This window comes from Loxodonta africana, chromosome 22, assembly GCF_030014295.1.
Source record: "Loxodonta africana isolate mLoxAfr1 chromosome 22, mLoxAfr1.hap2, whole genome shotgun sequence".
Taxonomy (NCBI): domain Eukaryota; kingdom Metazoa; phylum Chordata; class Mammalia; order Proboscidea; family Elephantidae; genus Loxodonta; species Loxodonta africana.
The window spans coordinates 7,861,254-7,886,946 of record NC_087363.1 but is presented as its reverse complement, the minus strand read 5'-3'; the positions used below and the strand labels follow the sequence as shown (position 1 = coordinate 7,886,946).

Here is a 25,693-nt window from a genome sequence, read left to right as displayed (position 1 = left end):
TAACTAAGCGGATAATCTTCCTAACATAGATTCATAACCGCAATCAGGCTGCCATCGTCAGAGGGTCTAAATTACAGGAGATTTGTGACGTGCTGCCATCCCAGGCGCACAGGACCTGGAAGGCCATCGAGGGTGTCCCTGCTAGCCTCTCCACTCCGCACAGGGAAGAGCAATCTCTGGACAGATCTACCTTGTTTTCTTTTTGGCATCGTTACCATTAATTGCTGAGAGATCAATCGACCCCTGACCTGTTGCTGTGATTTGGTTGATCAAAGGGGCTCCTTGCCCTGTACTGACAACCCATTATTGAACAGGAAATCGTCCATTTGATCAGGCTCTTTGTGGCCATCAATTTGATCTGACTGGGTTAACCCGTTTCAGGAAGACCCTTCTTGAAGCTTGAAGTATGGGGTCTTTGTGGTCTCACAGAGGAAAATATGCACCTTCTTTGTGGAATCCGCCTCAAGGAAATTAACACATTTAATCAAAAAAGACTCTGGTGAACTAAGGAATGCATGTCTTGTTTTATGTGCTCAGCTCTCGGGTTTATTTTCAAACCATACTCGCTTCATTCGTTAGCAGTGTTTCGAGCCCCTTTCTACTGGAGCCTGGCTTTATTTAGAGATCCGACCCAGCAGGGCTCTCCTCCTCCTTGTGCACTCTGGTACTGTGCCTTTCCCTTAGACACTTCGGCTCTGGAAAGGCTGTTCTGCCTCGGGGCGCTGGATCCTTGGTCTAAGCAAAGTCTGGTCAGCTCCCTGCACTGGCCCCCAAGCTGTTAATGGTGATGACTGCCCTTTCTGCTGCCAAAAAAAAAAAGAAAGTTCCTCTTAGTGTATAATTAACTTTATCTGCTTTGCTATGGTGATGCTCACTTTTAATTACACGCACTTTCAGCTTTTTCACTGAATTCCAAAGACTTTGTGTGCCAGGCACTGATTACAGCTTCCCTGTGTAGGTCCAAGATGGCTTTGTGCTGGCAGGGTTGTCTCTGCTCCCACCAGCCTCCTTCCACTAGGCAGTTATCGATTACACCGCACAGGACAGGGCTTCACACAGAGATCTGCTTGCAATGCAGGCAGATTCAGTGGGACTGTGGCATGATGACTGGTCGACAGAGCACACTCCTTCCTTTGCCCCTAAAGTATACTTTCCAAAGGAACATTCTGGAGAGAAGAAGCGCACTTAGGACATGTTGCTGGGCCTGGAGCAGGTACCAAGCTCGTATCATCGCTGTAAGTAAGCAACGTTGGTGTTCTTTCTCCATTACTGGAAACCACTTGCACACAGCAGGATGTCAATGCGTTACACAGTATGACACGTTTCAGGCAAGTGCACTGTTAGTATGTTGATTTGTTCAACTTTGCACTCTGTACTGATCTGGGTGGGGGGTGCAGGACAGACCCCTGGTCACTAGGTTCACAGAGCCTTCCTAGTGGTGGAAGGGTGAGGTGGGGAAACAGTGAACCACAAAAAACATCATTCAGGTAATGGCAAGAATAGTAAAGACAGGACACACGAAAGGGTAGAAATGGCAAAGAAAAGCTTTTTGAGGAGGTGACATTTGGATTAAGATAAAAATGATGGTCTTGGGTGAGGGTTGCCTTTAAAGGAAGTTACCTTGTGCCAATTTCTTAATTCTGTTAGCAATTACCTCCATTCATATACAAGTCTGATGGGGAGAACATAGAGCTTTTTCCCGCTGCGTGGTTTAACAGTGAGTGCACAGTCATAGACACACGTGCAAGGACCCAGTCTTGAGGGTGTGATGTGAAAAAGCAGGGATTTATAACTGGACCTGTGCAGCCACTGCAGAACGTAACAGGGAAGTTGTCAGAGTGGCCGGCCTCCCATTTCTGGTTGTTGTTGTTAGCTGCTGTCGAGTTGGCCCCCGACTTTCGGGACAACAGAAGGAAATGCCGCCTGGCCCTCTCCCATTCCCATAATCGGTAGTGGGTGGGACCACTGTGATCCATAGGACTTTCATTGGCTGATTTTTGGAAGGAGATCGCCAGGCCTTTTTTCCTAGTCTGTTTTAGTCTAGAAGCTCCGCTGAAACTTGTTCAGTATGATAACAACACACAGCCCCCCACGGACAGACAGGTGGGGACTGCGGTTGAGGCACGCTGGCTAGGAATTGAACCTGGGTCTCCAGCATGGAAGGTGAGAATTCTACCGCTGAATCATCGCTGCTTCCCCCCGTTTCTGGTAATTTGCCTAAAATTCACCTATCAGTCATGTTCCCTGTCATATATTCAGTCCCACTTGTAGCATGCCCCAAGGGATCACCCTAGATAGCCACCTGGCACCCATGCAGAATTTGAACTGCAGGTGAGCAACTATGTGTGGCCTCGGAAAGACAAGAAAAGTTCGTCCCCAAAGGGAAGGTATGAGTCACTCAGGCTCTTACTTTTCAGAATCTGAATTGGAAACTGTTGTGAGAATCCCTAGTTAGTAGGGGACAAAGACCATCATGCCGTGAAACCAAGGGAGAGGCACGTGGGCAGAGCAGCCTGGGAAGTCAGAAAGCTAAGAGAAAGCTGAAACCATGAACAAGGAAGCAGGGGAACAGGTTTATGTCTTACAGAGTGAGGTAGCCTGGTGGCGAAGTGAGAAGCAGACAGAACAGAGTCAAGTCACAAACTTGGCAGCACACCGAAACAAATATTCCTCAAGCCCTGTGAAGGCACCTAGGTCCACCTGGGACCTAGAACCAGTGGTAAAACCTCCTCTACACCTGCAATTTGTACTACTATTCCTGTTCTTCCCAGGATGTCCGGTTCTCAGTAGCACCCCCACCCACCATATTTTTTTTCACTTTATTTTTATTGTACTTTAAGTGAAAGTTTACAATTCAAGTCAGTTTCTCATACAGAAGACTTATGTACACATTGTTATGTGACCCTAGTTGGTCTCCCTACAATGTGACAGCACACTCCTCCTCTCCACCCTGTATTCCCTGTGACCAGTGAACCAGCTCCTGTCCCCCTCTGCTTTCTCATCTCACCTCCAGATGGGAGCTGTCCACACAGTCTTATGCGTCTACTTGAGCTAAGAAGCACACTCCTCGTCAGTGTCATTTTATGTTACAGTCCTGTCTAATCTTTGTCTGAAGAGTTGGCTTCAGGAATGGTTTTAGTTTTGGGCTAACAGAGAGTATGGGAGCTATGTCCTCTGGGGTCCCTCTATTCTCAGTCAGACCATTAAGTATTGTCTTTTTACGAGAATTTGAGGTCTGCATCCCACTTTTCTCCTGCTCCATCACGGAATCTCTATTGTGTTCCCTGTCAGGGCGGTCATTGGTGGCAGCCAGGCACCATCTAGTTCTTCCAGCCTCAGGCTGATGGAGTCTCTGGCTTATGTGGCCCTTTCCATCTCTTGGGCTCATATTTTCCTTGTGTCCTTCCACCATATTTTTTGAGTTCTCATGAGACACAGGATTGTAGCCCAGTTTTTCTCTCTCTTTTTTTAGCACATGTATCCTTACAATAAGGAGCCCTGATAGTGCAAACGATTAAGCACTCAGTGTCTAACTGAAAGGTCGGCAGTTCGAAGCCACCCAGCAGCTCCGTGGAAGAAAAGATCTACAGCCTAGGAAACCCTATGGGGCATCTCTACTCTGTCACATGGGGTCACTATGTGTTGGAATCTCTTTGATGGCACACAACAACAACAACATCCTTACAATAAATGCCACTGACTTCCAGTAGCAGAAATAAGTCTCGGCCCCTACAAAGGGCAATTTGGTGAAATCTAACAAAACTATACATGCATTCACCCTTTGCCCCTGAAATCCCACTTCTAGGAGCTTACGTTAAAGATAAACCTCCAACAATACAAAACCACACCATGCATAACATTATTCACTGCGGCATCATTTGAAATTGTGAAATATTGGAAATGGCCACATGCAGGAAATTGGCTGAATCAGCTATGGTATATAATACACAATGGAGCTTCACACAGCTGTAAAACAGGAGCTCTCTATGAGTTGATACGGAGTGATTTCCGAAATAAAAGGATATCATTTAACAAAGAAAATGATAAAGGGGACTAAGAGAAGGGAAAGGAGCACTATAAAAACTACAAATTCAAAGGTAACTACTAGGACACGAAATACAGAAAGAAAAAAGAGAAGAAAAGTGAGTCTGGGATCTCTAATCCAGTGTCCAACTAAGACACAGCCACAGAGCACTACTGCACCACTGTGCTACCTGTGTGGTCCAACGAAGCACCCACATTCCAGGGTCTTCTTTAGAATAACTTGAAACTACACGGACACATTCAAACGGTGCTCTACAACCCACAGCAGTTTGGGAAAGAATCAGATAACATTTAAACAAAAGATATGGCACCACCGCCAGGACAAGGCAGAACAGCTGGGCTTATTTCTCCATCCTGCTGCTGCTTGTTGTTTTCAAGGCGGTTCCGACTCATGACGACCGCAGGTGTGCAGAGAACTGCTCCTTAGGGTTTTCACGTCTTCCGAGGAGCCTCTGGGTGGGTTTGAACCGCAAACTTTTGGCTACCAGTTGAGTGCTTAACGATTGCGCCACCTGTGGAAATGCTATACAGCTTGGTTCTGTTTTTGACTGTTTTCTTTGGGGCGGGGCAGGGGATTCAGGGTCTAGGGCTCCAGAAGCCCTAAACCATCCCTGCTTTAAAACATCTTGTCTTCTCAGAACCTGGGGTCTCAGCGTATCCGGCGCCTTTCCACAGCGCTGTGCTTTCCGCGGTGGCCAGCAGAGGGCAGCAGTGCCCACCGAGTCTCCCAGTTCCAGGCTGGCAGAGGATGAGAGGTTTCCTGGGCCCCAGGCTCTTCTTTCAGCCTTTCTAGCCCCCACAGCAAAGGGAGGGGTGCGTGGCACTCAGGAACTCAGTCTCAAGAACGGCGAATCTGATGCACGTAGCTCAACCACGTATATGTATGAGACTAAATGGGCACACCAGCCCAGGGGCAAGGATGAGAGGGCAGGAAGGAACAAGAAAGCTGGACAAATGGAAACAGGGAACCCAAGGACCAGAAGGGGAGTGTTGACACGTCGTGGGGTTGGCAACCAATGTCACAAAACAATATGTGTATTAATTGTTTAATGAGAAACTAATTTGCTCTGCAAACCTTCGTCTGAAGCACACACACACACACAAAGTATATTGCTCCTCGCCTCCCCCCACCCAAAAAAGAACAGTGGATCCTGACATCTTCTAAATTTCACAGGAGAAAAAAACCATTGGGGGAAAAATGCCCACTCACTTAAAAGCTGAATATGTCCTTCGAAACCATGACCCCGCATTTATTTACAAAAAGATCCTTACAGATCTGTATGGACCCAGGGGCTGACCACCACCTCGGCAAATGCACGCACTGTTCATTATTTCCTTCACTTACTACCAAGCATTGACTCCACCTGCCCTGCACTCACCATCTCGTGTGCTGTGGGTAAAAGGGCAGAGGAGATGGCCTCGTCCCTTAAGACAAACCAACTTCAAAGGCTGTTAGGGAACCTCTACATCAATGCATTTTTAAAAGTGAGTGTGGGTGTTGCCAATTGCTATTTATTTAAAAAAGAATGTTCAACAAAATGTTGCTAATTAAAGTTGACCTGAGAGGTCAATGTTCTCAGTTAACCCAAACCGCGGAAAATAAACATTTGAGCCCATGGCTGCATCTAAGATTTTGCGATTTCATTATTTTATATTTCCTTGGTAAATCAAATTGTTCAAATGTAAAGGGAAACTTATTTTGGTCTATATTTTAAAGTAGCCTAATAGTCATAGAATAATGGAACCAAACTCTTACTGTGTATTTATATGGAGCCCTGGTGGCACAGTGGTTAAGAGCTCAGCTGCTAACCAAAAAGTTGGCAGTTCAAATCCACCAGCCACTCCTTGGAAACCCTATGGGCAGTTCTTCTCAGTCCTATAGTGTTGCTAGGAGTCGGAATTGACTCCATAGCATTCGACACAGACTAAGTCATTTAATCTGTACACGACCCTATGAGATAGGTATTATTACTGCTCCATATAATTATAACAGAGGGGGAAACAGAGGTTCAGAGAGGTTGAGTAACTTGACCAAGGCCACACAGTTAGTACATGACAGCAGGATTTGTACCTACGAAGCCTCGGTCCAGACCCCATGCTTTTATTAGCCATACTTGCTATTGTCAAAGACTAACCACAGCGTAGTCTTTCATGAATAATGAGCTTCCACATAGAATTAATTCACTCTCTCTCCCTGGAATTCTTACCTTCAACATTCTAGAGTGACTGAATACCCATCTTTCCTATTAGTTCCCTTCCTGGGAGTGCCACATCAGGAGAACCTTGAAACCTAAGAGACAACAGAATTCTCCTTGATTTGAGTTTTTTTTTTTTTTCCTAAAAGGATATTACATGCAAACCTGACCTTCCTTTTGCATTCTTTGTGGATAACTGAAATTACTATTTTTGTGACTTTTTATGGAAGCCCAATTTGAAATGTATAGTCTAAAAATTAACTAATCCTCCAGGTATCAGGACTGCAAACATCTGTTACGCTCCTTCTCCTCATGCCCGAGGTAATTTTGCCAGGTCCTGTCTGGCTGCCTCCTGTAGACTTCCTAACGTGTCTCTAAATCTTCTTGTCCATTTCACTGCAGCCCCAGGCGCTCCTTACCTCCAGCCTGGACTTCCATAACAGCCTCACAGCTGGTCTCCCAACCTCTACCCATCGACGGTCAGATGAAGCTCCTGAAAGCACTGCTCCAATCAGGTCCTTTTTCTTGCTCTGAAGGCTTGCATGGCTTTGCTTTTCCACAGAATTAATACTATATCAATTAAGAATAAGTCCTTTCACTCTGGCTCCAATTTAGTTTTACTACTCCCTGTTGTCGTTGTGGAAACCCTGGTGGTGCAGTGGTTAAGAGCTATGGCTTCTAACCAAAAGGTCAGCAGTTCGAATCCATCAGTCTCTCCTCAGAAACCCTATGGGGCAGCTCTATCCCATCCTATAGGGTTGCTATGAGTTGGAATCGACTTGATGACAATGGGCGTGGTTTTGGGTTGGTTGCTGTTGTCTGCCGTCAAGTTGACTGACTCACAGCGACCCTATAGGATGAGCAGAACTATAATCTTTACTGGAGCAGGTCTTTACTCCTGTGGAGCAACAGGTGGGTTCAACCTTTCAGTTAGCAGCCGAGCACTAAACTGTTACACCACCAGGGCTCCTCACTACTCCCTTGTCCACGACAACACTTTATTCTAGCCCAGCTGCAGTCCTTCCTCCTTCCTCTCAATCCCATTTTCTCCCATTTCTTCAGCTTTAAATGAGGCAGAAAAAATGGTCTGTCCATATTGGCAACTATCCCTAGAACCTTGCAGAGCTTCCTGCATCTTCCTTCTGATCAGTGAAATATTAGAATAAAAATGCGAGAACGTCTCTGGGGCCTCTGCTGCTTTTCTGTCAGAGTTCACATGAACATCTTTCTCCCTCTTCCGTGAGCACAGGCCTTCCAAAAGCACACAGACGCGGTGAGACAGATGGACTTCGTGGACTCTGCTTCCTAATCAGATAGTCTCTTGTGGAGTATTTTCTCGGGGTAAATCATAACGGTTCTGGACCGTCACACCACGCACTGAGGACTGTCATCTTCCCTTTTCAAAAGCAAGCTGGCGGGTAGATTTCCTAGACCATGCACAAGCCAAATGTCTGACATTTTTAGAATTCTTTTTTTTTTTTTTTTAAATAGAGAACGTAGATTCCACACACTCAGCTTTATTTTAGGGAAAAATAATTTAACGCCTAATCTGTCTGAAATGATGCTGCAGTTACTGTACGACGGCTTTGAAATTTGTGTCTCTAGAAGAAAGATATTAAGCAAGTCTTGCCCAAAGAGCTCTACCCTGAGAGACCGATGAGGGGTCTTCCGGGAACATGGCGACCTGAAAGCAACTCTTTGCCGCCACTCTCACCTGCAGTCTCTCTGCTGCTCATGGGCGCCCCCTGCTGGAGCCCAGGGCTGGTGGGGCTCAAGTGAGGGCTTCAACTGTGTGGAAGCTCTGCTGGAGAAAACCAGCGGAAGTGTTTTTCCATAGGCTGGACACGTATCTGGAAACAGGGCTTGGGAAGTTGTAGGATGAAGACAAAAGAATGGCACATGCTGGGAAGAGTTGCCCACAGTCATCTGTGATTCTTGTAAGGAAAGTTGACATTCCAGAGAATACGATGTGGATGTGCCTCCTGGAACTGTGTACTGTGACATCCTTGTTGACACTGTTCCTCCAGCTCCCACTCACAGAGAGAAAAACTCATTAAAATGGCCTAAGCTTCTCACCTTGCAACACTGACAGCTAAGACAAACAGAAATTTATTCTCTCACAGTGTGGGAGGCTGGAAGTCTGAATTCAGGGCTCCAGTGCTAGATGAAGGCTTTCTCTCTCTGTCGGCTCTGGGGGAAGTCCTTGTCTCCTTTCAACATCTGTGGGCCCAGCATCCCTTGGAGATCTATATGTGTCTTGTCATCAACCTTCCCCTGGGTCTAGGAGGTTCTCAGCACCCAGACCCCTGGTCCAAAGGACATCCTCTACTCCTGGCTCTTCTTTCTTGGTGGTAGTGAAGTCTCTCTCCTCTCTGTCCACTTCTCTCTCCTTTTATCTCTTGTAAGATAAAAGGTGATGCAGGCTACACCCCAGGAAAACTCTCTTTACATTGGATCAGGGCTGTGACATGAGTAAGGGTGTTATATCCCACCCTAGTCCTCATTAACATGACCTAATCCTGCCTCATTAACATAACAGACCATAACCACAGGCATAGAGACTAGGATTTACAACACATCACAATACAGAGGATAACCAGGTCACAAAATGAGGACAACCACACGATATTGGGAATCATGGCCTAGCCAAGTTGACACATATATTTTTGGAGACACAATTCAATCCATGACAATGACTAACATTTAAGAGATAGAGGGACATTGGTGGTTCCTGGTAGACTTCTTGCCTTCCGTGCAGGAGACCCGGATTTAATTCCTGACCAATCCACCTAATGCACAGCCACCCCCGTCTGTCAGTGGAGGCTTGTGTATTCCTTTGCTGCTGAACAGGTTTCAGCAGAGCTTCCAGACTAAGACGGACCAGGATGCAAGGCCTGGCAATTTACTTCCAAAAATCTATCAGTGAAAATCCTATAGATCGCATGGCCTGATCCACGACTGACCATAGGGATCACAAAGGACCAGGTAGCATTTCATTCTGTTGTGCAAGGGGCGTCATGAGTCAGGGGCCAACTCAGCAGCAGCTAGCAATAGCAAGAACTTCTGAGAGAGAAAGCCTGTAAGTCAAGAATTCTATACCCAGCCAAGATATCTTCCATTTATCAGGATGAAAAGAAAGATATTTGAAGATGAGCAAATAGTCAGAAACTATAGCATCCACATACACGTTTCCAAGGAAATAATTCAATCTCAAAATCAACCCACAAATGAGCCAGAAGAGAGACCTCAAGATGGAAGAGATGAGTAGGAGAGGCCAAAGCCCCCATCAGTATCTAGACAGCCATTTTGTAACCATAAAGCTGACATTTATTAAAACTATACAATGGACGCAGAATCATGCACCAAACTCTAAAGTTAAATGCATGAATCAAAAGCTATTACAAATCCAAGTAGAGTTTGATGAAATTACTATTGTAAACAGAAGCCCTTAGCATATCCAGCAGAAGGAAATGAACTAGAACATAGAACAATTATGAAAACATAATTGTGATGATTAATGTCATGTGTCACCTTGGTTAGGCTATGATTCTCAGCGGTTTGGCAAACACTGTGTAATCACCTTCCATTTTGTGATCTGAAGTGAGCAGCCAATCAGCTAAAAGGGGAGTTTCCTTGGGGGATGGAGCCTGCCTCAAGTATATAAATGGATTTTCTGCCAAAGCTCTTTCTCTTTCCATCCACCCTTCTCTTATCATTTGACTTCCAGTTCCTGAACCAGCAGAAGACGTCAGCCTCCCATTTGACCTGCAGATTTTGGATTTGTCAGCCCCTGCAACCACCCAGAAGCCTTCAGCCTGCCGGAAGCCTTCAGCTTGCCGACTGACCCACGGATTTAAGACTTGCCAGCCCTTGGAATCGCATGAGCCAGTTCCTTGAAGTAAGTTTCTCTCCGTACATCTATATATGCTTCACTGGTTTTGCATATCTAGAGAACTCAGAGTAAGACAGCAATCAATATATTTGAGGTACTTAGTACTTACAGAACTTCACATGCACTGAATAGAGAATATACATTATACTCAAAGGTTCAGGAATATTTATAAAAAGTGATTATAAAGAAGTGACATAAAGCCACAGTTAAAACCTTAAGAAAGCACTGAGATTTTACAGGTCACAATTTCTCACTTCATAATCCAACAAAATTACACGAAAGTAATTTTTAAATGAGCAAAAAATCACCTACTTGGAAACTAAAAAAGAGGTAGAGATAAGTTTTGGATCAAAAAGAAAAGCTGCAAGTGTTGTGAACTGAATTGTGACCCTGAAAAAGATATTCTAACCCCTGGTACCTGTGAATGTGGCCTTATGTGGAGGGTCTTTGCAGAGGTAATAAAGGTAACATGAGGTCGTACTAGATTATGTTGGGTCTTAATCCAATGATTGGTATCCTGATAAGACTAGGGAAATTTGGCCATAGACACAGAAAGGAGAACTCCATGAAAAGACACATACACACAGAGAGAAGATGGCCATGTGAAGACAGACAGAGATAGGAGCGGTACAGCTGCAAACCAAGGAACACCAAGGATTGCCGGCAACCACCAGGAGCGAGAAGAGGCAAGGAGGGATCCTCCCTGAGAGCCTTCAGGTACAGCATGGCCCTGCTGACACCTTGATTTTGGACTTGTAGCCTCCAGAATTGTAAGAAAATTAATTTCTGTTGTTTTAAGGCACCTAGATTGTGGTACTTTGTCACGGCAGCTGTAGGAAGCTGCCTAGAAAGCAACAAACAAGAGTACACAACATAGCACCTGTAAGACACAGTGAAATCTGTCCTCAGAGGAGAGGTTGAAGTCTTGAATGCCTTCACTGATAAAGAAGAAAGACCAAAAAAGAACTAAAGGCTTGCTTTTACAATTTTCTAAAAAGAACAAAATAAAACTAGGGAGAGGGATTAAATAAGGACAAAAACCCAAAAAGTAATGAAATAGCAAAAGTAGATGGCAAAGAAGATAAATAAACCCAAGAGTTAGTTCTTAGCAAACACTAATGGCTAATGGCTAAAAACTAATGAAATAGATAAACCCCTGAAGAACCTGATTAAGGCAAAAGAGAGAGCATAAGCAAAAATAACTAAAAAAGATCATTGTTGTTGTTAGGTGCCATCTAGTCAATTCTGACTCATAGTGACCCTATGTGCAATAGAAAGAAACACTGCCTGGTCCTGCTCTATTTTCATAATCATTGCTATCCTCGAGCCCATTGTTGCAGCCACTGTGTCAATCCATCTCTTGAGGGTCTTCCCTTTTTTTGCTGACCCCCTATTTTACCAAGCATGATGTCCTTCTCCAGGGACTGGTCCCTCTTGATAACATGTCCCAAGTATGTGAGACAAAGTCTCATCACCCTTGCTTCTAATGAGCATTCTGGCTGAACTTCTTCCAAGACAGGCTTGTTCATTCTGTGGCAGTCCATGGTATAATCAATATTCTTCCTCAACACCACAATTCAAAGGCATCAGTTATTCTTCAGTCTTCCTTATTCATTGTCCAGCTTTCACATGGATATTAGGCAATTGAAAACACCATGGCTTGGATTAGGCGCACCTTAGTCGTTAAAGCGACATCTTTGCTTTTTAACACTTAAGAGGTCTTTTGCTGCAAATTTGCCCAGTGCGATGCATCCTCCAATTTCTTGACTGCTGCTTCCCTGGCTGTTGATTGTGGATCCAAACAAAATGAAATCCTTGGCAACTTCATTCTTTTCTCTGTTTATCATGATGTTGCTTATCAGTTCAGTTGTGAGGATTTTTGTTTTCTTTGTGTTGAGATGTAATCCATGCTGAAGGCTGTGGGCTTTGATCTTCATCAGTAAGTGCTTCAAGTCCTCTTCACTTTCAGCAAGCAAGGTTGTGTCATCTGCATATTGGAGGCTGTAATGAGTCTGCCTCCAATCATGATGCCCCGTTCTTCTGCATACAGTCCAGTTTTTTGGATTATTTGCTCAGCATTCAGATTGGATAAGTATGGTGAAAGGATACAGTCCTGATGCACACCTTTCCTGACTTTAAACCATGCAGTATCCCCTTGTTTTGTGGTCAATCATATGGTCTACTATGCTGGGAATGACAAATTGAAGGAGAATGGCAACGCGTTCATCATCAAAAAGAGCATTTCAAGATCTATCCAGAAGGACAACACTGTCAGCGGTAGGGTAATATTCATAAACCTACAAGGAAGACCAGTTAATGCAACTGTTATTCAAATTTATGTACCCACCAGTAAGGTGAAAGATGAAGAAACTGAAGATTTCTATCAACTTCTGCAGTCTGATTGATTGAACACACAATCAAGATGTGTTGATAATTACTGGTGATTGGAATGTGAAAGTAGGAAACAAGGAAGAAGGATTGGTAGATGGAGAATATAGCCTTGGTGACAGAAAGGATGCTGGGGATTGCATGACAGAATTTTGCAAGACCAACAACTTCTTCATTGCAAATACCTTTTTCAACAACATAAACAGCAACTATACACTTGGACCTCGCCAGATGGAATGCACAGGAATCAAGTCAACTACATCTGTGAAAAGAGGCAATGAAAAAGCTCAATATAATCAGTCAGAACAAGGCCAGGGGCCGACTGTGGAACAGACCATCAGTTGCTCAAATGCAAGTTCAAGAAGAAGTTAGAAAAAATTTGAACAAGTCCATGAGAGCCAAAGTACGACCTTGAGTATGTTCCATCTGAATTTAGAGATCATCTCAAGAACAGATTTGACATGTTGAGCACTAATGACCGAAGACCAGATGAGTTGTGGAATGCCATCAAGGACATCATACATGAAGAAAGCAAGAGGTCATTAAAAAGACAAGAAAGGAAGAAAAGACCAAAATGGATGTTGGAAGAGACTCTGAAAGTTGCTCTTGAATGCAGAGTAACTAAGATGAAACGATGAAATAAAAGAGCTGAACAGAAGATTTCAAAGGGCGGCTTGAGAAGATGAAGTATTATAATGAAATGTGCAAAGACCTGGAGGTGGAAAACCAAAAGGAAAGAACACTCTCAGCATTTCTCAAGCTGAAAGAATTGAAGAAAAATTCACGCCTTGAGTTGCAGTAGCGAAGGAGTCTATGGGGAAAATATTAAATGACACAGGAAGCATCAAAAGAAGATGGAAAGAATACACAGAGTCAACCAAAAATAATTGGTCAGTGATCAACCATTTCAGGAGGTAGTATGTAATCAAGAACCAATAGTTTGAAGGAAGAAGTCCAAGTTGTACTGAAGGCATTGGTGAAAAAAAGGCTCCAGGAATTAATGAAATACCAACTGAGATGTTTCAACAAACTGATGCAGCACTGGAAGTCCTCACTCATCTTTGCCAAGAAATTTGGAAGACAGCAACCTGGCCAACCAACTGGAAGACATTCATATTTGTGCACATTCCAAAGAACAGAATGTGGAAATTATCAAACAATATCATTAATATCACATGCAAGTAGAATTTTGCTGAAGATAATTCAAAAGCAGTTGCAGCAGTGTATCGACAGGGAACTGCCAGAAATTCAAGCCAGGTTCCGAAGAGGATATGGAACCAGGGACATCATTGCTGATGCCAGATGGATCCTGGCTGAAAGCAGAGAATACCAGAAGGAGGTTTACCTGTGTTTTATTGACTATGCAAAGGCATTCGACTATGTGGATCATACCAAATTATGGATAACACTCCAAAGAATGGGAATTCCAGAACATTTAATTGTGCTCATGAGGAACCTACACATAGACCAAGAGGAAATCGTTCAAACAGAACAAGAGGATATCGTGTGGTTTAAAGTCAGGAAAGGTGTGTATCAGGCAGGGTTGTATCCTTTCACCACAATTACACAATCTGTTTTCTGAGCAAATAATCTGAGAAGCTGGACTATATGAAGAGGAACACAGCATCAGGATTGGTGGAAGACTCATGAAGAGCCTGCGATATGCAGATGACAAAACCTTGCTTGCTTAAAGCAAAGACGACTTGCAGCAGTTACTGATGAAGATCAAAGACTACAGTCTTCAGTATAGGTTATACCTCAACATAAAGAAAACAAAAATCCTTACAATTGGACCAATAAGCAACATCATGACCAATGGAGAAAATATTGAAGTTGTCACTGATTTCATTTTATTTGGATTCACAATCAACACCAACAGAAGCAGCAGTTAAAAAACCAAATGACATATTGCATGGGGCAAATCTGCAGCAAAAGACCTTATAATGTTAAAAAGCAAAGACGTCACTTTGAGGAGTAAGGTGCACCTGACCCAAGCTATGGTATTTTCAATCGCCTCGTATGCATGAGAGAGCTGGATGTGAATAAGGAAGACTGAAGAAGAATTGATGCCTTTGAATTACGGTGTTGGTGAAGAATATCGAATATGTACCATGGGCTGCCAAAAGAATGAACAAATCTGTTTTGGAAGAAGTACAGCCAGAATGCTCCTTAGATGCAAGGATGGCGAGACTTTGTCTCATGTACTTTGGACATGTTATCAGGAGGGACAAGTCCCTGGAGAAGGACATCATGCTTGGTAAAGTAGAGGGTCAGTGAAAGAGAGGAAGACTCTCAATGAGATGGACTGACATAGTGGCTGCAACAAGGCGCTCATGTATAGCAGTGATTCTGAGGATGGCGCACGACAGGGCAGTGTTTCATTCTGTTGCACATAGGATCACTATGAGTTGGAACCAACTTGATGGCATCTAAGAACAACAAGTAAATTGTTAACCAAGAATATTTGCTTAAATAGTGAAATATTAAACCTAATTTCAATTAAAGTCAGCAACAAAGTAGGGATAGCCTCCATCACCATTTTATTTACATCGTCCTGAAGGTTCTAGTTAATGTTAACAAAATAGAAAAAGGAAATAATTGGTAAGAATATTGGAAAAGAGGCAGTAAAACCATCCCACACAAACCCACTGCTGTTGAGTCGATTCCAACTCAGAGTGACCCTATAGGACAGAGTAGAACTGCCCCATGTGGTTTCTAAGGCTATAATCTTTACAGAAGCAGACTGACACATCTTTCTCCCACGAATCGCCTGGTGTGCTAGAACTGCCAACCTGGTTAGCAGTTGAGCGCTTTAACCACTGTACCACCAGGGCTCCTTCCTAAAACTATGTATGTATACAATTACACACACAAGTTATCTGTTGCCATCGAGTCAATTCTGATTTAGGGGACCTCATGTGTGTCAGAGTAGAACTGTGCTCCACAGGGTTTTCAATGGCTAGTATTTCAGAAGTAGATTGCCAGGCCTTTTTTCTGAGGTGCTTCTGGGTGGACTTGAACCTCTGACCTTTTGATTAGCAGCAGAGAGCTTTACCGTTAGCACCACCCAGGGACTCCTCATAAATTAAAAATATTAGTCAAATTATAAAGTAACATGCACTTCTGAGTTTCTATCTCACCGATTGCAGGAATTCAGCTTTTTTTTCATTATTAGATACAGGACCGCTCCCTTGTGACAAGGTGACGATGTGACAAGCTGGAGCCCCACGTTTGGGACTGGCTCTCCTGAAGCCTCAAAGGCCTTATCTCCCAGAGTACGGAGAGGAAGCAGGGGAGAGGCTGTTACTCACTGAGCCCTTCTGTCCCCTTCTGGTCTTGGGGAACCTTCTCCACCCCTCAGCATTGTCCAGTTCTGCACCACCTCCCCACCAAGAAACTCAGCTTCCTTCCCCTCCCTAAGGCAATGCCCTCAGTGAACTTAAGCTTTGGGAGCAAACGCCAGGGAGCAAGGCTGTTTCCAGGCAGTTTCTACCTTGGGCTGTGAATGCAAGCCTCTTTGGTCAGTGGTTACTGAGTTTGCAGCCACCCAGCCCCCTAACTGTTGAACTCAGCTTCATTCTTGTTTTTAGTTTTCTGCTCTATCATCCAAGTCAGGGAAGTGCAAACACGCCTGATGTGGGTGCTGCTTGGATGCTGTAAATTGAGAAGAACACGGGGATGTGGGAATTACGCCAGGGTGGTGGTAGTAATCCAATGCAATCTTTATGCTCTGAAGCTCACAGAAACAATTTGCAAGCTGGTTCTAAGCCCCATTCAGTTACTTAACCTGAGAAACTGGAGTCCCCTGGCCTGAGCTGCCCTCCACCCACAGGGAGGTCTGCTTTGTGGAACAACCTGGTGGCCTGCTCAGAGCAGAGGCCCAGGCATCAGACTTTGGGTCCTCGCTCTGCCGGTTGCAGACAGCGTGATGTTGGAAATAGCTAATTCTCCGTGCCTTGCAGGTTTCCTGTCTACAATATGGGTAGTGATGCGCCCCAGTCCACAGGGTTATCATGCTGATTACAACTGATAACCGGTGAAAAGTACTTAGAATAGGGCCTGGCACATACCAAGTGCTCGATAAACGTCATCAGGAAAGACCAGTCACTAGAAAGGACATCATGTTTGATCAAGTAGCGGGCCACGGAAAATGAGGGAAACCCTCAATGACATGGACTGATACAACAGCCACAACCTGGTCTGGGGCAGGCCAATGATCATGAAGATGGCGCAGGACCTGGCGACGTTTTATCCTGTTATACAGACAGGCGCCATGAGTCGGAGCCAACCTGACTTCAGCTCATGACGACAACCTTATTTATTATGTGGCAGCCAAGAGATTTAAAAGCCTACCTTCAAGGTTTATAATCACCAGATAACTTGAGGAACAATTTTGTCCTCAAAGTTGCTGTACAAACAGGGACACATTCCTCCCTAGCTATCTGAATGCCAGCTCTCTGAAGATCTAAACCATTAGAAAAGTCATTTGAGCATTTGAGATAGTGGTCACAAACCCAGTACTCAACAATACATGAGCGGTCCTCAGACCATCACTTAGCCTCTACCGACTGTTGATTAACATCCATTTCTAGCAACCTTGCCTATAAGGCTTCCCAGACGCAGCAGATTAGAAAATGGAGGATGCTTAGAAGCAAGCACAATGACAGTAGCAAGACGTGACAGCTGACAGCTCGTCAACTAAGAAAGAACCAAGAAAAGTTTAAAAAGCAGAGTAGGCAGCCCCACACAGCTCAACAGCCCCCGAGGGCTTCCTACACTGTACAGTGATGGATGTTCTTAAGGGTGACCCCAAGGCCTGCACTCCTTGCCACAGTAATGGCCTCTCCATCCTCCTGGCACCCAAGCGACAGAGACCAGCCTCTTCCTCCTCTCTTTCCTCTTCCATCTAGTCGTTCACCAGGACCTATCAATTCTCTGCTAAATGTATCTCAAGGTTTTGGTGCCTGAAAAAAGGGAGAAGACTCCTGAATCCTTACCACACAGTTCCTGGCACCCTATTGCCACCGCCTTAGTACCGTTTTGCTGGGCAATTGTAAAAGAGATTACTGCCCCATCTCTTTGCCTCAAGTCTCATCGTCTAAGGAGAGTGTGACCAGGGACAGTCACTACTAGTTAGTGAATGCCGAACACGTGTCAGCCACTGTGGCTCATTGTTCTGTTCAAGAAATGACACCGCTTAATGTAGGCACAAATGTTGCTGTTTTAAGTTATTTTAGAAAATTAAGACTAAGTAGATTTTTTGTTTGTTTTTTAGATGTGTTCATGGAGTCCCTGGATGGTACAAATGGTTAAGTGCTCAGCTGCTAACTGAAAGGCTGGAGGTTCAAGTCCACCCAGAGGTGCCTCAGAGGAAAGGCCTGGCGATGTACGTCTAAAACATCCGGCATTAGAGACCCCGGAGCACAGTTCTCTGGTGACAGCTGAGTCGCTGTGAGCTGGAATCGACTCAAAGGCTTGTTTTCTGTTTCCGTTTTGTATTCACTATGTATTCACAGTGGATTCAAGAAAGTCAGGTCGTTTGCTCAAAAATTCAGATGCCAAATACCACTTTCGCTTCAACTATAAGCTAACCAGGAAAAAACTAACAGCGGGGTCGTGTGTAGTGTCCCTCGACTCTTCAACTTGTACAGGACAAGGTTTGGTTTTCCTTTTCTGTTCCCGCGCCTCACTTCACTCTTCTGTTCACATGCCGTCCTGAGCTTGATCGGGCCTTAACGCTGCTGTCCTGATTTTCCCCTGTGATGTTCACTCTCTGCGTTGGCTCCCTTTGGCCCTTTCCACCCTCCCGGTGCCGAGTCCTTCCCTGTGGCACCGGAACGCTGGGCTGGGCTGCCGTGCTGCCCGTCTGGCGTGTGAGCTGGATTTGACGGGGAGGAAGTTCAGATGTGCCTGTCTGGCTGTGACTGCTGCGACGGCCGAGCTCCCCGCGCAGCGTCCACACTCACTTCTGGGGCACGACTCTCCGCTCGCTGCACTCGTGGAGACTCAACTCCAGGACAGCCACGAATACAAACACTGCAAAGAACTCACGATCTGTATCTTAAGATAATCCCAATTATTTCCACTTTACTCTGGCTCAGAACTGAAAACAAACGTGCTTAGGCGTTTCTCGTAATCAGCACCCTCACGATCATTAGGTAGACGAAGCGCCTCACAATTGTGAGTCTTAAATGAAGCCCTCTGCCTGCTCTAAAGCAATTTACCATTCAGCTCCCAAGGCTTTCAGTGCAGATCTTCATCAACTCCATTTAGGTTTGTACTTGTTCCGTCTGTTTCAGGCAGTGCCTTTATGAACAGCTGCCTTCATTAACAAAGCATTGCAGTCAACACACCGTCGTCACCTGTTGTCTGCACTTAGGCTGTTGTCCTGGATTTCCCCTAGTCATCGGCGTGGGCCATGCACTCCTCCGTTCTTGCGGAGAAAACACTGGTCACTGATGGGGCCATGTCTTTTAGGTCAACAGCGCTAGCTGTTTCTATTCCGATGAATCACTCCATCACCAAGCCCTGATGGCCACACTGCTCTGCCTGAGACAGTCTGCCCTTAGAGACGACATCTCACCGCGATGCTCAGAGCTCTGAGACCATGCTGGGAATGTCACAGAGCCATGTCAGAGCATGGCTCCCTCGCCACTGCAAGACAGAGGGGCACAGTCTCAGCGACAATTCCCGTAAACGAGGAGAGTTTAGTCTTCTTATCCCCTCACCTGCTGCCCACTTGCAGCCCTCCCTTGATTTCTCAGGATAATGCCTATTGAAACTCCAGCCTTTTTCTGTTTTATTTTAATCTGTGATGTGCTCACATCCTGAGCAAGAGCCCAAGTGGGTGCTTCTGTTCTTTGTTTTGTTTTGTCTTTTTAATTCCAACACTTTGGGCCAATTTTACATTTATATGAAGAGGAAAATTGATGCAAATAACATACTTTTGCTTTAATGTATCATTTTCTTACGTGTGGCTTTTGACCTAAGTTGGTCAAATGATTGCCTAGACCCAGAACAAGTCGTTTTTCAAACGTTTCGGAGACACTTCTGTAACCGCTCTTTGCACTGTTCCCTTTCATCCTCGCCCTTCCCTCTTTTTGCTGAGTTTTCGCTTCTGAACCTTTCATAAACAGTCCAGAACACATGTAAATGGTGCCAGAGAAATATCCTCTCCAGTCCCTCTGAAGGGCAGGAGCTCAAAGGAAATAGTCTTATTTTATTCTTCACTACAAAAATATTCTTAAAATAACGTTTAACTTTTTTTTCTTATTAGATTTCTCACCATTATCCAAAAGAAGAAAATTAAACTGGTTTGTAATTCAACCTCTCAGAGTTAATCTTATCAAAATGTTATCATATAGCTGTCTAGCCTCTTCTATAGGAGCTTCTGGATGGCACTAAGGGTTAAGTGCTTGACTGTTAGCCAACAGATTGGCGGTTCGAACCTACCCAGAAGCCCATCGGAACACAGGAGCAGTTCTACTCTGCACACACAGGGTCGCTGTGAGTTGGAATCGACCTGACAGCAGTCAACAACAGTCTCTTATATACAGAGAGAATGTGCTAAATGCTTTTATTTATGAGTCAAATTTAATGGTAAATGAAGTGAAAACTTGGTAGCAAATTGAAATAGTTCCACCAGTCAAATAATAAATTATCTCAAAATGAACTCATTCCTGAAAAGCCAGGGCCAGTTGTAAGGAAGCTGTCTGAGGAGATCACTCAAAATGCATAATTCCCAACTTCTAATTATGGAATTTATGCTAAGCATTTTCTAAAGAAGGTGGAAAAGCTTAACCTCAAAAGAGTAACAAGCTTAGAAACCTGCAAGAGAGCTGGCTCTGTATACAGAGGCAGAGATTTGTATCCTCTACCAACTGGCCCAATTGGGAATTATTTAAGGATGCTTCACCCATGTCTTGCCATAAAGAAATTTCTTTCACACTTTTGGTTGATGCTATCCTTAACAGTAATTATAATCTCCTATCAGAAAGGGTGAAAATGTCACCTTTCCTTTGAACAACTAGCCAATGTCACTTGGCTAAAATTTGATAGCTGTAAGTGATATTTTTACATTTTGAAGAGCCTGAGTATGGCAAATATCTTTTTGGTGGGAATCTGTAGCCCAGGCTGGAAAAAAATGGGAAAAGTATTATTCATAAATTTTATATCCCAGATAACATTTCCATCACTGGCTTACAGAAAAGAAAAGAAGGTGTTCGCAGCCGCTACCAAGCCACCATCACTCTCTAACGCCAACGCCGCCTCTAGCTGGCTGAGCTCTAGCCGAAGGAGAAGGGGGGAGAGTGAGGAGGTCTCTAGGACACGGCTAGTACAAAGCAGACCGCCCGCAAATCAACCAGTGACAGAGCACCCAGGAAGCAACTGGCAACAAGAGCCACTCACAAGCGTGCGCCCTCCACTAGAGGGGTAAAGAAGCCTCATGTTACAGGCCCAGTCCTGTGGCAGTCTGGGAAATCCGATGTTATCAGAAATCCGCAACTTCCCTTCCAACGCCTGGTGCGAAAAATTGCTCGGGATTTCAAAACAGATGTGCGTTTCCAGAGCGCAGCTATTGGTGGTTTGCAGGCGGCAAGTGAGGCCTATCTGGTTGGCCTTTTTGAAGACACCAACCTGTGTGCTATCCATGCCAAACGTGTAACAATTACGCCAAAAGACATCCAGCTAGCACGCCACATACGTGGAGAATGTGCTTAAGAATCCACTATGATGGGAAACATTTCATTCTTAAAAAAAAAAAAAAAAAATTCTCTTCTTCCTGTTACTGGTAGTTCTGAACGTTAGATTTTTTTTTCCCCCCATGGGGTTAAAAGGTACCTAAGAATTTGATTGCGAATGGGAAAATAGGGGACAGAAATCAGGTATTGCCAGTTTTTCCATTTTCATTTGTGTGTGAATTTTTAATGTAATGCAGGGACATAAAGCATTAATGCAAGTCAAAATGTCTCAGCGAACAAGTTTCAGCAGTTCAACTTTATAACAATTATAAATAAACCTGTTAAATTCTTCTGGACAACGTCAGCATTTGGATTTTTTTAAAACAAGTAAATTTCTTATTGACAGCAACTAAATGGTGTCTGTAGCATTTTTATCATACAGTAGATTCCATCCATTCACTCTGCTTTTCTGAGTTGTCCTACAACATGTTTTTAATGTTGTCTGTATTCTGTGCTGTTCTGTAAGTTTGCTATTAAAATACATTAAACTATTTTAAAAAAAAAAGAAAAGAAAAGCGAGGGATATTACCCCTGTGGACTTATCTCCAGACCTGCTCTTGAGGCCCATATCTAGGTAGAGACTATGACTAAGGGTTGGTTCAGTTTAGGGAGCTAGGAGGACCAGCCCACATTTATGCAAAAAGGAAATTTTAAGAGTTTTTTATGGGCTACTTTGGAAACCTTGCTGGCATAGCGGTTAAGTGCTATGGTTGTAACCAAAAGATTGGCCGTTCAAATCCACTGAGCACTCCTTGGAAACCATATGGGGCAGTTCTACTCTGTCCTATAGGGTCGCTATGAGTTGGAATCGACTTGATGGCTACTTTGAATGGTACCCATGCTTGATTATTTTACATATTTACAGACATAAACATAGCTGCCCTTTTATTAGGGCTGCCGTCTGTTATGCTGACCCGTCTTTCACTCTCCCACGCAACAAGGGTACCCAGAAATTTTAATATCCAGTTGAACAGCCTAAATAGAATGTAACCCAAACACAACAGCAGTCCGTCAAGGCTAGGGCTCTGGGTCATGTCATATTCAAAGAAACAGGAGTCTGGCAAAAAGTTAAAATCAAAAGCCATTTAAATCTTTATTCAATCTCACAAGAAAATAAAAAACAGAACATTTTTAGTGCAAGGCAAATTTCCTTTAAAAAGCCTTCCTAGATGACTTTCCACTTTCAAACTCTTCCACGTGCCCGCCAGTGACTTCTACCAAAATACCATCCTCTCTCTTCTCCCCCAAATGCCCTCTGCCCACATCCAGACCCAGAGGCCTCTTCCACCTCTGTGCTTTTCTTCACTCCCTGTCTCATTTCTTTATATGTGAATTAACTTACTCTTGCTTGCTTCTTCATCTTTTGCTTTTCAGTTCTCCATTAACAAGTTTCTGTACAACAAAGTGGAGTCTGAAAGCTGGCCAAGCAATCAAAAGTCAAGAATCCAAGAGTTCCCCCTTCTTTGATGGAATTATCCGAGTTAAAAATGATCAGTTTATGGGGTTACAGGCATGCTTCTTTCCTACAATTATCTGAAAAAGCCAACTTTCTTTCCACCTGTTTCCTTGCTCTGAAGGCCGTATTACGCAAGGAGAATGCTACCTGCCTTTGAAGAACGCCTTTGCTTTACTCTGACTCATTTTTCTGTATTTCACCTAATGCATCCAACAAGTATTTCTGGAGCAAGATTCTCATGTTGGGATATCAAGACAAATAAGTCATACACTATACTGGTGATCCATACAGATGGCTGAGAGCCTGTACTGTGTTTTTTCCTCTTTGTACTTACACACAGCAAATATGGGTAAATATTGCAAAAGTTACACAGGTGAGGGAAAGCATCTTGAAGAGATGGAATCTGCATTAGAACATGAAGAACTGCTGGCATATGACCAAGGACAGGTGAGAGGAAAAGGTCCTGCAGGCAGAGAAGGAACAACACATATAAAAGTTCACCTCTATAACATAGGGCAGGAAAGCAAAGAGGGACATGGTAATTACCTTCCAATGTTTGGAGGGTGACCATGTGAAAGGGAGAGCAGACTTGGTCTGAGTCATTTCAGGGCTGAGAACTGGGACAAACAGGAATAAGAGAAGCCAAATTTATTCAATCTGACAAAGAACTTTCTTATATATTAAGGAGAACCCGATAATAGCAACAGTAATAGCAAACACATGTATGTCACTTATTACATGCTAAGCACGGTTCTAAGCAATATATATCCTTTGTGAATAAATATACCTATATCTAATCCTTATAACAACCTTCTAAGATTATTATTATTCAGTCATCTCATATGCATGTGAAAGCTGGACAAGGAATAAGGAAGGTGGAAGAAGAACTGATGCCTATGAATTACGGTGTTGGCAAAGAATATTGGATACACCGTGGACTGTCAGAAGAGTAAGCAAATCTGTCTTGGAAGAAGTCAGCCAGAGTGTTCATTAGAAGTGAGGATGGTGAGGCTCTCTCTCACATACTTTGGACATGTTATCAGGAGGGACCAGTCCTTTGAGAAGGACATAATGCTCGGTAAATTAGAATGTCATCAAAAGACAGGGAGATCCTCAACGAGATGAACTGACACAGTGGCTGCAACAATGGGCTCAAGCATAACAATGATTATGAGAATGGTGCAGGACCAAGCAGTGTTTCATTCTGTTGTACACAGGGTAGCTATGAGTCGGAACTGACTCGGTGGCACCTAACAACAACAAGAAGATTATTAATACTACTATCCCCAATTTATAGGTACAGAGACAGAGGAACAGAGATGTTAGGTAACTTGCCAGTAATTGGTGACCCCTGAATTTGAACCCAGGCAGTCTAGCTCTAGTGTTTGTGTTCATAACACTGCCGGTAGAATACAGCATTTACTATCACTGAAGTTTTCAAGTAAAGGTTGGATGCCCTTCCCCTGGAAAGCCCTAAAAGAGTTGCCTGCATTGAATAGGAGGCCAGCCTGTATCACTTGTAAGGTCTTTTCACCTTTCAGCCTGTGAGGCTGGTAACTCGTCTCAAGTCTTCCTTATAGGTTTATAACTCATAACAACACTTACCCAAGTCTCCTTTCTTTCCATCTCAATTCAAGAGCCGTGGACTTACCAAACCTCAAAACTCTTCAGTCCTAACTTGCATGATTTTCTCTCCTCACTCCCTTCTTGCTTCCTCCCACAACTTGCTTATATAGATGGCTCAGCCTTTCTGGAAACATCCTTCCACCCTTCTCTCCCGTCTCTCAGGTTCCTCCATTTACTCCCCCTGCCCTACCCCCAAACCTTGGCCCTAAAACTCTGTATCACCAAGGTTCAGAAATTATTCTGCCAAAGATAGAATTTACCTCTGAGTGTGTGGAGGGGAGAAACTGAGGGGGAAACAGGATGGGTTGTGACCGGTCACACATTGATTGGTATTGCACTTTCCACAGCTACATCACTCGGTGGACACGTCACTATTGTGATTAGGGATCCCTCACGTTTGGACAGTGGAGCAAGAGGACGGAGGAAGAGGAAGGTGTGAGCTCTGTGTGCCAAGCTTGCTCACTGGACCCTGGTGGGCTTTCAGCTGAAAGATCTCTCAGGTGTGGCACGCAAAGAGGCACCATTTCCCATCTCCACAGAACTGGAAGAGACCTCAGACATTTCTGTTTGTCTTATGAACAGCTGATGGCTCTTGTATGAATCTCATTAAGCATCTTCCTGGCTGCAAACACTTCAAGTTCTATTTTTAAGGTTAGGAATATTTTTCCAAAGTGTATCATACAAAAGACTGGGCTGAAGAGATTTTCTCCCCAGCACACCGTTTTGTGGCCCAGACTAAACTGCATCATGGCAATGGCTCCGACCTGAAGCTTGGCCAAGTCAATAATATTGACTGATGAACCCAGGATATCAACCATCTGAATACAGTGCTTCAGACCAGACCCATTGTTCTTTAACCTTGTCACGTTTGTGGCTAATGCCACTTCCCCTACCGGCTCCTCCCTACAATAATAAATGTCAGAGAAAATGAAAACCGACTGTATGCGCTTCTGCCCAATGAAGCAAGGAGCAGACCTGCTTCACCTGGGACCTGCGTTGGGCTTGACATGGGCAGCTTTGCTTGATCACTTCTGGGCTCTCCTTTAAAAGCACCTCTAGAATGGCTCTGTCCTGTCCCGTTTGCTAATACCTGCAGCGTCAGCCACCTAACAAAATAGACGTGCTGATGGCAGGATGCCAGATTTGCGGACAGGAAATGCTGGAGTTAAGGCAAGACAATAGCTGATTTCACTTCTGGGGCTGCTGTCGAACCTGTTTTTATCCTGGCAAACATATACCTAAGTCAAGTGCTCCCTCTATTGCTCTGAGAACCACCTATTTTCTGCTTTTACCAGCATTAAAAGCTGCATCCAGGTCGGAATGCACCGTTAAAAAAAGGGCAGAAATCAAA

General features: G+C 44.1%; 1 pseudogene; it reads left to right on the top strand.

The window, feature by feature from the left end:
* Positions 1–2,272: 2,272 nt before the first annotated feature.
* On the top strand, positions 2,273–21,260 carry LOC104845906 (histone H3.3C-like; annotated as a pseudogene).
* Positions 21,261–25,693: the final 4,433 nt, after the last annotated feature.